The sequence below is a fragment of the Neolamprologus brichardi genome, chromosome 7 (genome assembly GCF_056152115.1).
Source record: "Neolamprologus brichardi isolate AB-2024 chromosome 7, ASM5615211v1, whole genome shotgun sequence".
NCBI lineage: Eukaryota > Metazoa > Chordata > Actinopteri > Cichliformes > Cichlidae > Neolamprologus > Neolamprologus brichardi.
Window position 1 is genome coordinate 4,275,116 of NC_142110.1, and position 11,929 is coordinate 4,287,044.

General features: G+C 42.4%; 1 long non-coding RNA gene across 1 annotated transcript; it reads right to left on the minus strand.

Annotated features, from left to right (window-relative positions):
• Positions 1-4,507: 4,507 nt before the first annotated feature.
• On the minus strand, positions 4,508-11,197 carry LOC102776691 (uncharacterized). The gene is made up of 4 exons (XR_437094.2): positions 10,919-11,197; positions 10,280-10,686; positions 8,994-9,109; positions 4,508-4,872 (listed from the first exon to the last, which is right to left on the minus strand). It is a non-coding gene; the product is annotated as an uncharacterized LOC102776691 (long non-coding RNA).
• Positions 11,198-11,929: the final 732 nt, after the last annotated feature.

Sequence of the window (11,929 nt, forward strand, 5' to 3'; positions counted from 1 at the left end):
CTGAGGTACCCCTGAGCAAGGTACCGTCCCTACACACTGCTCCCCGGGCGCTGCATTGGTGGCTGCCCGCTGCTTCACTAGATGAATGGGTTAAATGCAGAGGAGCAATTTTCCTACGGGGACTATCACATACACATTATTATTATTATTATTATTATTATTATTATTATTACAATATGTCCTGTGGCACCTGTTGTTGTGAATTTGCGCAATATAAATAAAACATAATTGAAAGAAACTGAACAGACTATCAGCTAGTTTCAGTCTGTTCAATTAAACTGGGTTTCGCTATTCAAACATTTTGAACACCTTGATTTTAACATTTCAAGCCGCCACCGTCATTTTTTTTTCTGGGGTCAGAAACGACCAATTTTGGACAATAGCTAAGCTATCAGCTAGTTTAGTTAGCAAGGTGCATCCATGGACTGCACAGGTTCATAGCACAAACAGACATACCTGCTAATCATTCCAAAGCAACCTGCTTGGTATAAATATACAAATTATACTTAAATAAAAAAATCCAATAATTTTATGAATGAATAAATGAGCTTTACTCACTAAAACTGGAACACAAAGTTCTTGGACAGGCAGCAGAATAGACCTTGTTTTAAGATTATTTAAATACTCCAAAAGTCTTAACACACTGGTGCTGTCAAGAGGTCCAGCTGTGTAACTCAGATTAGCTGAGGAGAAGCCCGATGACCAGACTTCAGTCAAATGTGTCCATATCCACTTTGAACTTATACTGATTACCAGAGATGGGCAGTAACGCGTCACTGTAATCTGATTACTTTTTTAAAGTAACGAGTAAAATAAGGGATTACTATTGCAAAAACGGTAAATGGATTACAGTTACTTTCCCGTAGGAACGCTGCGTTACTGCGTTACTAAAACCGTGATTTTTTGCGAGAATGTCTCATGACAGTGACGTAAGTGAGTGCAGATCAACAACGGACAACATATCGAGTGCAGAGAGAGTATGAGCGTGCAGCGTTTAAAGCGTGGAAGTACTGACCTTACTTTGACTTTGATTCCATAAAAAGTGACAAAAACATTAGTGTCCGTTGTGCGTGGGAAGAAAACTTCTTTTTACAGCGAAAAACCCCCTAAACTTCCGAGCAAGCACCGAGTAGCTACGACGTAATGGGAAACTCACAGAGAAACTTGCGGATCCTTCCACTGACCGCTGCGGCACACCTGCACCAGGGTAACCCTCCGCCTACCCAACTCCTGCTTTACAGGTGAAAATAGAGCAACAGGACCGCTAGTCTGTGACTTTATTTATTTTCTGCTGTGTTTTACTTGCATCTATTTGAAAGACTGAGTGTAAAAACAAAAAAAATTATTTTATGTGCTGGAATGTGCAGAAAATAGGTTTAAATATTAAACAAATTTCTTCCAGTCAGAGAATGTTGCATATAATTAAATTTTTGCTTGATCCATAAAGTTAAAAGATTAAAACTAATAAAACAAGTTTTAAAAAGAGACTTTTCCATTTGATTACATTTTGTATGATGATTATGTAGAAAAAGTAGAATTGGGCTGAAAGATCTATCACTTTATCACCTATTCAGGTTGTAAATCGTGTTTTTAAAGTAACTAAGTAACTAAGTAATTAATTACTTTTGAAAATAAGTAATGAGTAAAGTAACTGGATTACTTTTTGGGGGGAAGTAATCAGTAATTAGTTACTGATTACTTTTTCCAAGCAACTTGACCAACACTGCTGATTACGCCTTAAACAGAATTTAAACCGCTGTTATGAAGGTGGAAATTACATAGGATTCAAAATCTCTGTTTTAAGAGTGACTTGGTTAAGAGGACAGCAAAGACTGTAGCAGTGAAAACATATACACAACCACACAAAAAGTTCTGCTCTGTGGTTTTGCATATTTAGGCAGCGCTTTCAGAGCCCGCCTCAAGTGGCCATTCCAGGAACTGCAGTTTTTGCCACCTCCGCTTGGTTCTTTTTCAGCCAGCCAGAATGGTGCTTGAATAAAACTTTTAAAATGCCTACAGATCATGTAAGCTTGTTACATATTAATTTACATCAATATATAAAGTTGATGTTTTAAGATAACAAGCTGGTAAAGTTGTGTTGTTCGACTGGTTTTTATTTTAGTGGAGTGTATTCTTTTTGTGAGTGCACTATAAAGCTGGGCTAGGTTTAAACTTACAGTCAGCTGATGCAACTGGTTCCTGGTCCATAAGCATGAACACTGTTATAGCTGAGACACTACACATCAGTGTGGCGCAGCAGCATTACCCAACCCCTGCAGTGATGCCACCAGCCTTCCCTCTGTCCCAGCAGCTATCAGGCTCTCTGCAGCTCCCATGGGCCACATGTCAGACAGTAGTGCTGTGTTGATGTTTTTGCTACATACTGTATTTATATATATAGCCAGCTAGCTCTTCCTCTCAGGGGTACCTGAACGAGCTGTGTGCTACGTGGATACCAGGGCTGAGGGGGAGTATGGAGGGAAGAAGGAAGGCCCCCATAGGCTGGCCGCGCCGCTGTTCCCCCGGATCCTATCGGCTAATGGGTCGGTAGGGATTTGGGGAGGGGGGTGGAGGTGGACAGAGACGGATGGCTCCTGACAAACTCACACTGACAGCCAGTGAATACAGGGCAGCCTAGCAGAAAGGTCAGAGCAGGGATGGATAAAGGACCGCTTGACTTTCAAAGTTTCACCCTGCTTGGTGCCACCGCACTGTCAGTGCGGGGAAAGAAGTGTTTACGGCTCGTCAGTTGGTTTTTCTGTCAAGCTAGCCATGTGTCTTTGCTAACCACCTCTTCATCACACGCGTGAAAGTTTTAAATTCCCACAAATATTCATACCCTGCGCTGCACACAAACACATTTGCACTAACGGGCAAGAAATTTCTAAAGTGACACTGTCCAATTCCAAGTGCAGCACATATATGCAACAGCACTGACATTCTCATTAAGCCTTTAGTAAGCTGTGTACCTTCAAGGAGAAAGAATCAAACCCTCTCTAAATGAACTAATGCTGTTCTCACCCTGGAGGCTCAGTTACTGTGTGTGGATGTGTTTGTGCGTAGGTGATGTGTTTATTGACTCCGGTAGAGGAGTGGATAAGAGGCGAGGCTCTGACTGAAAAACACTGATCCAGTCAGATGTCACCGGCCCTCAGAACTGCCTCTAATGGGGCCCCAGGGACTCTCTATCTCTCTTTCACCCTCTTCCTCCTTCTCTCCCTGCCTCAATAGCTCTCTAAAGCCAATCTCTTTTTTGTGTATCTGCCCCTGGCATTCTGTTTCTATTGCTTTGTGTATTACTGAAGCTACTATTACATGTGTGACTTAATGTTTAAATCTGCTACATAAAGTCTCCCCTCCCATCTTACTGGACGAGGCTGAATGATTTATTAGAACTGCCATGCATACTAAGATAATATTACATTTTAGAGATTTTGGAATTACCTGTATTTGATTTTGTCGGAGAAGTTTGGAGAAGTCGCCTTTGCCTCTACTAAGACATTAGCATAATAACCAATGTAAACTTTAAATAGGAAAACCGCAAGGTAAAAATAAACACGATGTATTGACTTAATGTTTGGTATTATGATATAATAATTTAAGAAACTTAAAGGTAGCTGAACAGTTTACTGTAGCTTAGTGGCTGCACAACTCCCAGTGAGACAACAAATAGACATACGGGTTCCCTTTGTGTATAGACAACTTATAAAGCTACAGTTACAAGTGTCATCTTTCATATTGGATACAATAATAAAGTTCCACTGAATACAAACCTGATTTCCAGTTGGCTAATCTCCCTTTCAAAACTCTCACCTTGACCATTTTAAGCACGGCTGTTATTTATTTACATTTTATGCTGGCTGCACCATTTATAGCGACTTTCTCGTGTGCATCTGTGATTTCCACTGACTTCAAACTTGTGCAGAGAGCAAACATAAATGTTGATGTCATGCACACCTAACTTTAATGTTGAGGTGTCAAAGGGTTAGTCTCCTGCTACAAGCCAGACATAAGCTTTCACTGCCTCAGTAGACCACTTAAGACGTGCCGCATTTTAATCAGCAAGAAAGAAAATTTCTTGTATAATCAATCTTAACTTGGCTACATTTAACCAGCTAAAAGGGATGACCTACTATGCCAGGGCAAAAATGCCCCTTGCAGCCCAACTTACAATTGACTGTACGATTGCTGCCTGTCAGTCACCTGCTCTAACATTTCCTGTCTGTCTCCGCTGCCCTGTCAGAATAAAAAGCAGCCTAAATAATCCAAGTAGCAAAAGTGCTGCTGATATGAAATGCCATATATTCTGCAGAAGCTGCAACAGTGTCTACTTTATTCATTCTTTTGACTGATACGTCACCTAACATTTGAGATAAAGCACATTCTGCCTGATTACTTGTGAAACTGTCCACACTTAACCACATTTGATTGCTTACTTAGTGTGAGTCTCATCATGCAAAATCAGCGAGGACACAACTCGTCAGCGGACCGGAGGAACCGGAAGGGACAGTTCCCGGCAGGACATCCACTCCTCCCACCGCTCCCAGAAGGCCATGCTTCAGCCATGTGTCCATCATCACTGTCGGGAGGCGTCCATTTTTGAGTCCTCGCGTCCTCCATCTGAGGCACCCCTGTCTCTTTGACGAGTCGTGTGACCTTTTCCCCACGTCAGGTGTCGTGCTCGGTTACGTCAGGGTGGCGGCCGAGTGTCAAAATGTGGTCCTGTTTGTGTCGGTCGGCTCCGTTAATGGTTTTACCCAAAGAGCACCGCTTTGGAGTCAAACAGGATCTGATGTGAGATGACAGGGGTGACAGAGACAAGGCCGGCCTGGCTGTGTTCTACGAGGTGGCCCTGGCTCGACAGGAAGCATCCTATTAAGACACGACACACTGTTCATTATCAGCGTAGTGGAGAGCAGATCTCAGGATGAAATAGTGTATCTGTACGAGGGAGTATGTGTTTTTGACACCTCAAGACAAGCGAAGGGCACTGAGGAGGCAACAAAGAGGCCCGGGGAATCATTTGCAATACATCAGTCAGATCACATGTGAAGCTACAAAGGATAAAATGCAGAAGTTGGGATGCATGTGTTTAGAGGATGCCTCTGATCCTACACAGTCAGTATAAGTCGTAACCTCGTTTGTTCTCTCTCATTAGATTTTTAGCTCAAAACAGCCTGTGCTCACACACCATTGCCTGACCATGTTATATCTGACTGCGACACCAGAGCTAGCATCCACTGGGCTCCCCTGAGGCTTCCTTCTCACCCCTCACTGTTACTGTACAATGACGGGAACTGGGGTCAGCCAAATGCCCTATATTTCCCTGTAAATTTGCAACACACTGTAGCATTCAGGACCAAACACTATTTGAGCGCTACGTGTCATTAGTCTTGTGTCACGATTTTCTCGGAAGTGCATTAAAAAGGGGCCCTAACAAATGCGATTCGAGAACACAGCTACTCCTTTGTGCAGCATATTTAGAGAAATATTTGCTCGAGTGAAACACCTCTTAAACGGAGGGTTTGTTCCAGCGTTTAAACCTGTTCGAAAGACCTGTTTGAAGCCTCGAACGTTTGGCGTTAATAGGGCAGAACGGCAGGGAGTATTTGATAACCACAACGGCTACAGTATGACATCCACAGCCAAACGATGGCTACCAGCTCTGCAAACAACCACCACACCCTCGATCCATTTTTATTGTATTTGAGCAGCAGTGTTATATTTCCTGGCCTCCCCTTAGCACCACACACACAGGGCACTCCAAACAAAAAATCCATACTATCGACCCGCCAATGTCACCACAATTACTCTTCCCAAACAGCCATTGAGGACAAATTACATCTGCACTGCCTTTTCACCCGGTCACTATGGCTGAGCAGTAGCCCCCTCACGACACCTCCTCCTCTCAGCCTCTTGTCTCCGTCCCTCCATTTGCCCCCTAACCGAAGTCTGGACGGAGATACGGACAGAGGGGTCGCAACAGGGGACGGGGCAGCAAAAGAGCAAAAAAAAAAAGGACTAGCAGCTTAGACTACCTCAACACTTCATGAAATATGGCTTCAGCTTATCAGTGATCACACAATTTCAGGCCCTCTGGGCAGCTGCCACTAAATGTGCAACAGTTATTCTGCCTGAACACTCGCTCATCAAAGCAGATATTTTCCCCCACATTGACATCTAGCGTGGGCAACCAAAAGAAAAAAACAAAAAAAACCTGCCTGATATTTGCATATGTCGTATTAGAATGGGTGATGTTCAAATATCATCTTCGTGCCGGTGGCAGATTCAAGCTGAGAGCTGCATCTTCCTCTGCACCCGGGCAGGCCTCCAGTGGTGAGAGGTAATCTCGCTCTGAGGTGTGAAGAAAACCACTTCCCATGTTTACATGAATACAGAAGCCCAACACCACAGAAAACCCTCTGGTATTGATTTCCCTGTCTGTATACACTGCCAAAATCATTTATTCACTATTGGCAGCGGTACTAGCAACAACCAGCGTTTAATGCTCTTAGCTATTAAGTTTCTTTGCAAGTAATCTCAGAGAACGTTGTCCCCCCTCCAACAGCAGACAGGGTGATTGAATTTTCCTGATGTTACGATGGCCCAGGAGGACATTTAAATGACTTCTGGTGCAGGTGGCGTATACCTGGGTGTTGGAGTTTGATTCTGTTTCAGACGCTGTGTAAGGTCCCCATTCTGAATCAGGACCATCAGTCACCGCCCACACACACACACACACTCGCATTGCCTTTTACCTTCATCTTAAACAATGAAAGGCTCTACACTCTTTTAACTGTAATAGCTCCAATGCCATCCACTCAGTATTTCTCCTCATAGAAGCAGTCGTGCAGAACTCTTTCTCTCGGAGGCACATCAGCCGCTTCGATTAGATTTTCTACAATATTTTCAAGAATCAAAGCAGGTTTTTACTTAATGGCTTTACATCTGGAGCAACATGCAAAGGTGTTTCTGGAGTATTTAGAAAGGAAAGTAAATGAATATATCAGTCAGTTTATTAGGGATAACTGTCCTCCAAGTCAAGCATCCACTGCAATATTTCCCCCCAAAAGGTATCACTTTGCTCTTGAAGAAATAAACGCTGTAAAGAAAGAAAGAAAAATAAAAGCGAAATAAATAAATCTTTGTTTCGCTGGAAAACGTGGAGGCATGAAGTCATACATCAACAAAAATCTCATATTCTTGAACATGAAATATTTGAATGACACGAGCTATTTGACAGTGTCAGAATAGGCACCGAGAGGTTTTCATATTCCGTGGGGGGAAAAGATGCAATTGTATTTTTGCAGATACTTCCACTGTGTTTAGGCTGGAGATGATCGAAGCAAAGGCAACGTTTCAAACAGTTTTGTACAAAATATTTATCCAAATAAATCAAAGCGCTTCCAATTCACATGACAACCCATTAAGCTCCCTCTCTAGATTTTGCATTAATGCACAAATCTGCATTGTAACACTAAAGCTCCACCTATCAAGAGCTTGCGCGCGTGTGAATCATTCATGCATCTGTAAGTGTGTATCTGTATGATATATGGTGATCAGTCACAGGAGGGGTTTTTACTGCGTGATTATTTCTGCTGTGACACTAACGAGCTTCGGCTGCAGATCCACTGCAGACCAATTACACCGGAGAAGAGGCTGCTTGCTTATTACACTCGGATAATCAGTGGGTTTTACCCTCCATGTTACAGCTCCTGCTACACACATGAACATTTGATTTTCTCAGGATGTGCATGACTGAGCGCTGCATTTATTTTCCTATATATGTGTGTGTCTGTCTCTCTGCGTGTGCATATATTACAACTCTGCTATTCCGACAGACAGCAGGCCATTGTATGTGATGCTGTGCTGTCTATATCGTGGAGCTCCAGCTTGTTGATTTATCACTTCTGCATTTTGTGCCAGAGCTCTCCACTTGATTGTGTCTTTGGTGCACTAATATGCCACCTCTGCATGTGTCACATTGTGACCGGCTTCTGTATGAGGGATTTGTGACTGGAGGGGAACCTTGCAAGCAGGAGACCTACGAGGACAGAGAAGATGAGGGGAGAAAGAGGGATTAAAATCTCTCTGTATTCAGTGATTGGGTTATTCTGGAAAGCACTGTCAGCACTTTCAACAAGAGTTGCAGAAAACCAAAAAGGGGGGTTGGGGAGATCTTTTGATGTACTGTATACTGTACCCGTGTGCATATGAGTGCATGCGTGTGTGTGTGTGTGTGACGCACTCTAATCACCTTAATTATTTCCTCTAATTACCTGCAAACAGCTAATGAATTCCTCAGGAATCCTATCATGTTGTGTATGTGCTCACATCATCATCCGTTTTGCACGGCTGCCATTAATTTGCTCATAAACAAATACAATTAGCATAAAATGTTTCATTACAGGCTCATATATCCGGTTTAGTCCCTGGTTAGGGTACGAAACGGCTCAACAACAGCACGCACAAAAAGACAGCATTTTTCTGCATTTCCCCTCATGCCTAATAAACGGTTTGATGAAATGAATGTGGATTAGAAAAATATTTCACGGTGTGTGTGTGTGTTTGTTGTCCTTGCGGACGCTTGCGTGTGCACTCGTATCCGTGTTTGCGCGCGTCTCTGTTTGTATTTGTGCGTGTTGCTTATTTTTTCTGCTTTATAAATTTTCCATCCAAGGTCGTCTGGAGAAGAGGGACAATGGACTCGGTCCTGGGTGGACTGATGATGAATGTGTACGTTTCATGACAACAAAAGCATAATGACCTTATTCTATAATGAATGGATTCATCATTAAAAATCTCTGGCCTGCGGCAAAGTCTTTTTTGCATATTCTGATGTCACGTCCTCTCTGAGCATCACATGCATTTGTAGTCTACGCCTCTGGAGCAGTGCGTGTGCACGAGTGGGTCTGTGTGCATGAACTAGTGTCTGCATTCTTATTTGTGCAGGTATACCTTTGCATATCCTCACATGCATGCGTTTGTGGTACCTGAGGAAACTATGGCACATGTTCCCAGCTCGAATGGACCGGCGTTTCAGCCCTCTTTGTCACAGACATGTTTCCAGACATCTTCAAGATAGCAACGTCCGTACACGCCATCTTTCCTGTGACAGAGATGAAACCTCCAGCTGAGACTACTTAATGTCACCAAAGCTCAACAGTGGGAAACTGTTCATCAAATGTATTGAAATGATGATGTTTTCTATATGTCTATACTAACAATATAGCATCACAGCTACTTCACAACATATTTTAGTCATTTTTTATTGATTAGGACCAAACTGCTGTTTCAAATCACATTTGATTGGTTTTATTATCTCTTGCGGAGATTTTTTATTTTCTACTCCACTTTATTTCAGTCATGTTGTGGTTTTAGTCTGCTAAATCTATCCAAAAGCTATTATAACTAAAGTGGTTTTTATATTAATCCATCAGTAATACTAAAATAATAGAATAACACTCAAAAGTATTATAATCGAAATTATTATATTAGGGATTTACTGCTGATACTGCTCACCAGAACTCCTACTTATAATATAATCATTTTATATTGAAGTGTTATTCTTAGTAAAAAGCCTATTTTCAGCTTTCCTGCAGCCAGCCGGCACCCTGATTTAAAAAACAAAAGAAGAAAAACAGACACATTAAAAGGCTTCACAAACATAGCGTGATTGATTGACAGCGGTCAATTATCAGGTCCTCTCTGGGCCGTATTGATCTCTGTGCAAGATTAGTATCTTTTTCTCCAGCTCTCTGTCCTGCAGGTCATGTTACATGGTCTGACCCTGCCAAGGATACAAATGGCATATACATCTCCTGAACCGCTCCAAATGTCACCTGCCAGACAGGCGCACAGAGGATGAGGAGTCTTTTTTTTTAACGATTGTTTTGCGTGTGTGGTTTTTTTTTGCAAAGTATGCAGCAGAATAGACAGACTGTCAGGAAACATGAGGAAAGAACAGGGAGCGGCATGCAGTAAAAGACCAGGTACGCTGAGGTTAATCATTTAGCTATGACGTCACCTCTAGCGTTGAGGGGTTTAGGAGTAACCATGCATAATGGAGAATGCAAGCTCATAGGTCTAAAGGACCACAATAGAGATGCTGCTTGTTATACAATGATAATTATTTCATCTGACAGCCTTAGATCTGCTCCTGTTTTAGGAGCAGATGAGTCCTGCTTCAGGACGTGTGCTCTGCAGGTCTACGTTTTCAAGAGGTGAATCAGGTAAAGCACATTCAATTAGACTATCTAACACAGAGTGACAGTCTTACCGAGGGCTCGACCACACCGGTGCATTTCGCTGATCTGCCTCAAAAAACCCACTGAATTTAGAAGCCACAGTGGCTGTACTGTACAGCAGCGGGGGGGGAGGAAGCGGTGGAGTCCGGGTGCCAAGTTGAGAATTCAGAGCTTTCCTTCTGTCTGTAGTCAGGTGGGATGACAGGGGGCGAGTGCTGGTTGGTGGCTCTCCGGCGGCTCTGACAGCCTGTCACAGGGAGATCACTGCCACATGCCTGTCTGTCCACAACGCTGACGGCTGACCCGTCCAACACGGCCCGGCCCGCTGGTCATGCCATCCCTGTCTGCTGTCGGACGTCTCTGACAGCTGACAAGACACCTGGGACACGGCCGGCAGGGGCCAGAGCGCTGCTACCTGTATAGACATCAGGATTTACTGCTGCCAAGGAGAAGAGTGTGGAGAAGGAGGAGGAGGAGGGAGCATACACAATTTATTTTCAATAAAAGGATCACATACTCTGCTTTCTCAACTCTATTTATATACATTATATACATTTGCCTTCAATTGATGAACATTTCTCAGTAAAATGAATCCAGGACAATTAAATTCAGCATTTTCCTTAAACTAATACGTGCAAGTTGCTCTGTTTGCACACGTGTGCACTAATTACATTTTTCACTGCGTAACTCCCTTTAGATGTGGAGACAAAGGAGGCTGATGGCTGGAGTCTAGGCTACTGAAACATATGGGCCATGTCATTTATCACGTCCGCTGGTGAAGGAATGAGAGCCCATCAGTGGCCTGGCATTGATCCCTGCATGGGCCAGCCATTGTTTTCAGCAGCACCTGGTGGAGTTCTGTCTGCAGTATAGGGGAGGAGGAGACACACAGAGGGTGGGAGAAGATTAGTCTGGGGAGGGAGGTGTTAACATTTTCTGGGCTACTCATTAAAAGTCACAGAAAAGTAGAAACAAGAGAGAAGTTTGACTTTTGATGCTTTTTTCTCTCATATTTCTTTTCTTAAAATAAGGATCTTTAGGGTTTTAGTCCAGTTCTGTGGATGGATAGTGCCTTTTTTTATCCTTGATTTTATTTTAACGCTATTTTCAGTGTTATTTAATTATTTTATTTTTAATTTTTTGTAATGAGCTGTTGGATATTTGAAAATAAAGTATTTAACCATCTCCAAAGTGTTTATAACATGGTGGTAGCTGTATGTATCCTTCACTACTACAGCACTAGAAACGCTCCACAAAAATCTACTTTGTCAGAAATACTAAATAAAAGCAACCAAACAAACTCACGCAGTAGGTGCGAGAAACAAACAGTGAAATTTACAGGGCTAATTATAGAGAGTCAAGAATGACTTCTGCTGCAAATGTGCCACTGGTTTGATTTTAATTACAATCTGACAGACTTTAATTATCATTGTGCATTTTACAGTAAATAAAACAATCATAAACTCTAACCTCACAGTTATGTGTACATAAGTAAGTATATGTTTAGCGCTTTTACAGCATTCAGAAAACTTGCATTAGGACTATATATCATATCTTTAAGATTAATCTGTCATCTTGCCCTAAAATGTAACAAGATGGTAACAGTTAACATATGAGTGAAAGTAAGAGTAAAGAAAGGAAAATAAAGACTATATTCACTATAATATTCCATTTCTTGGCAA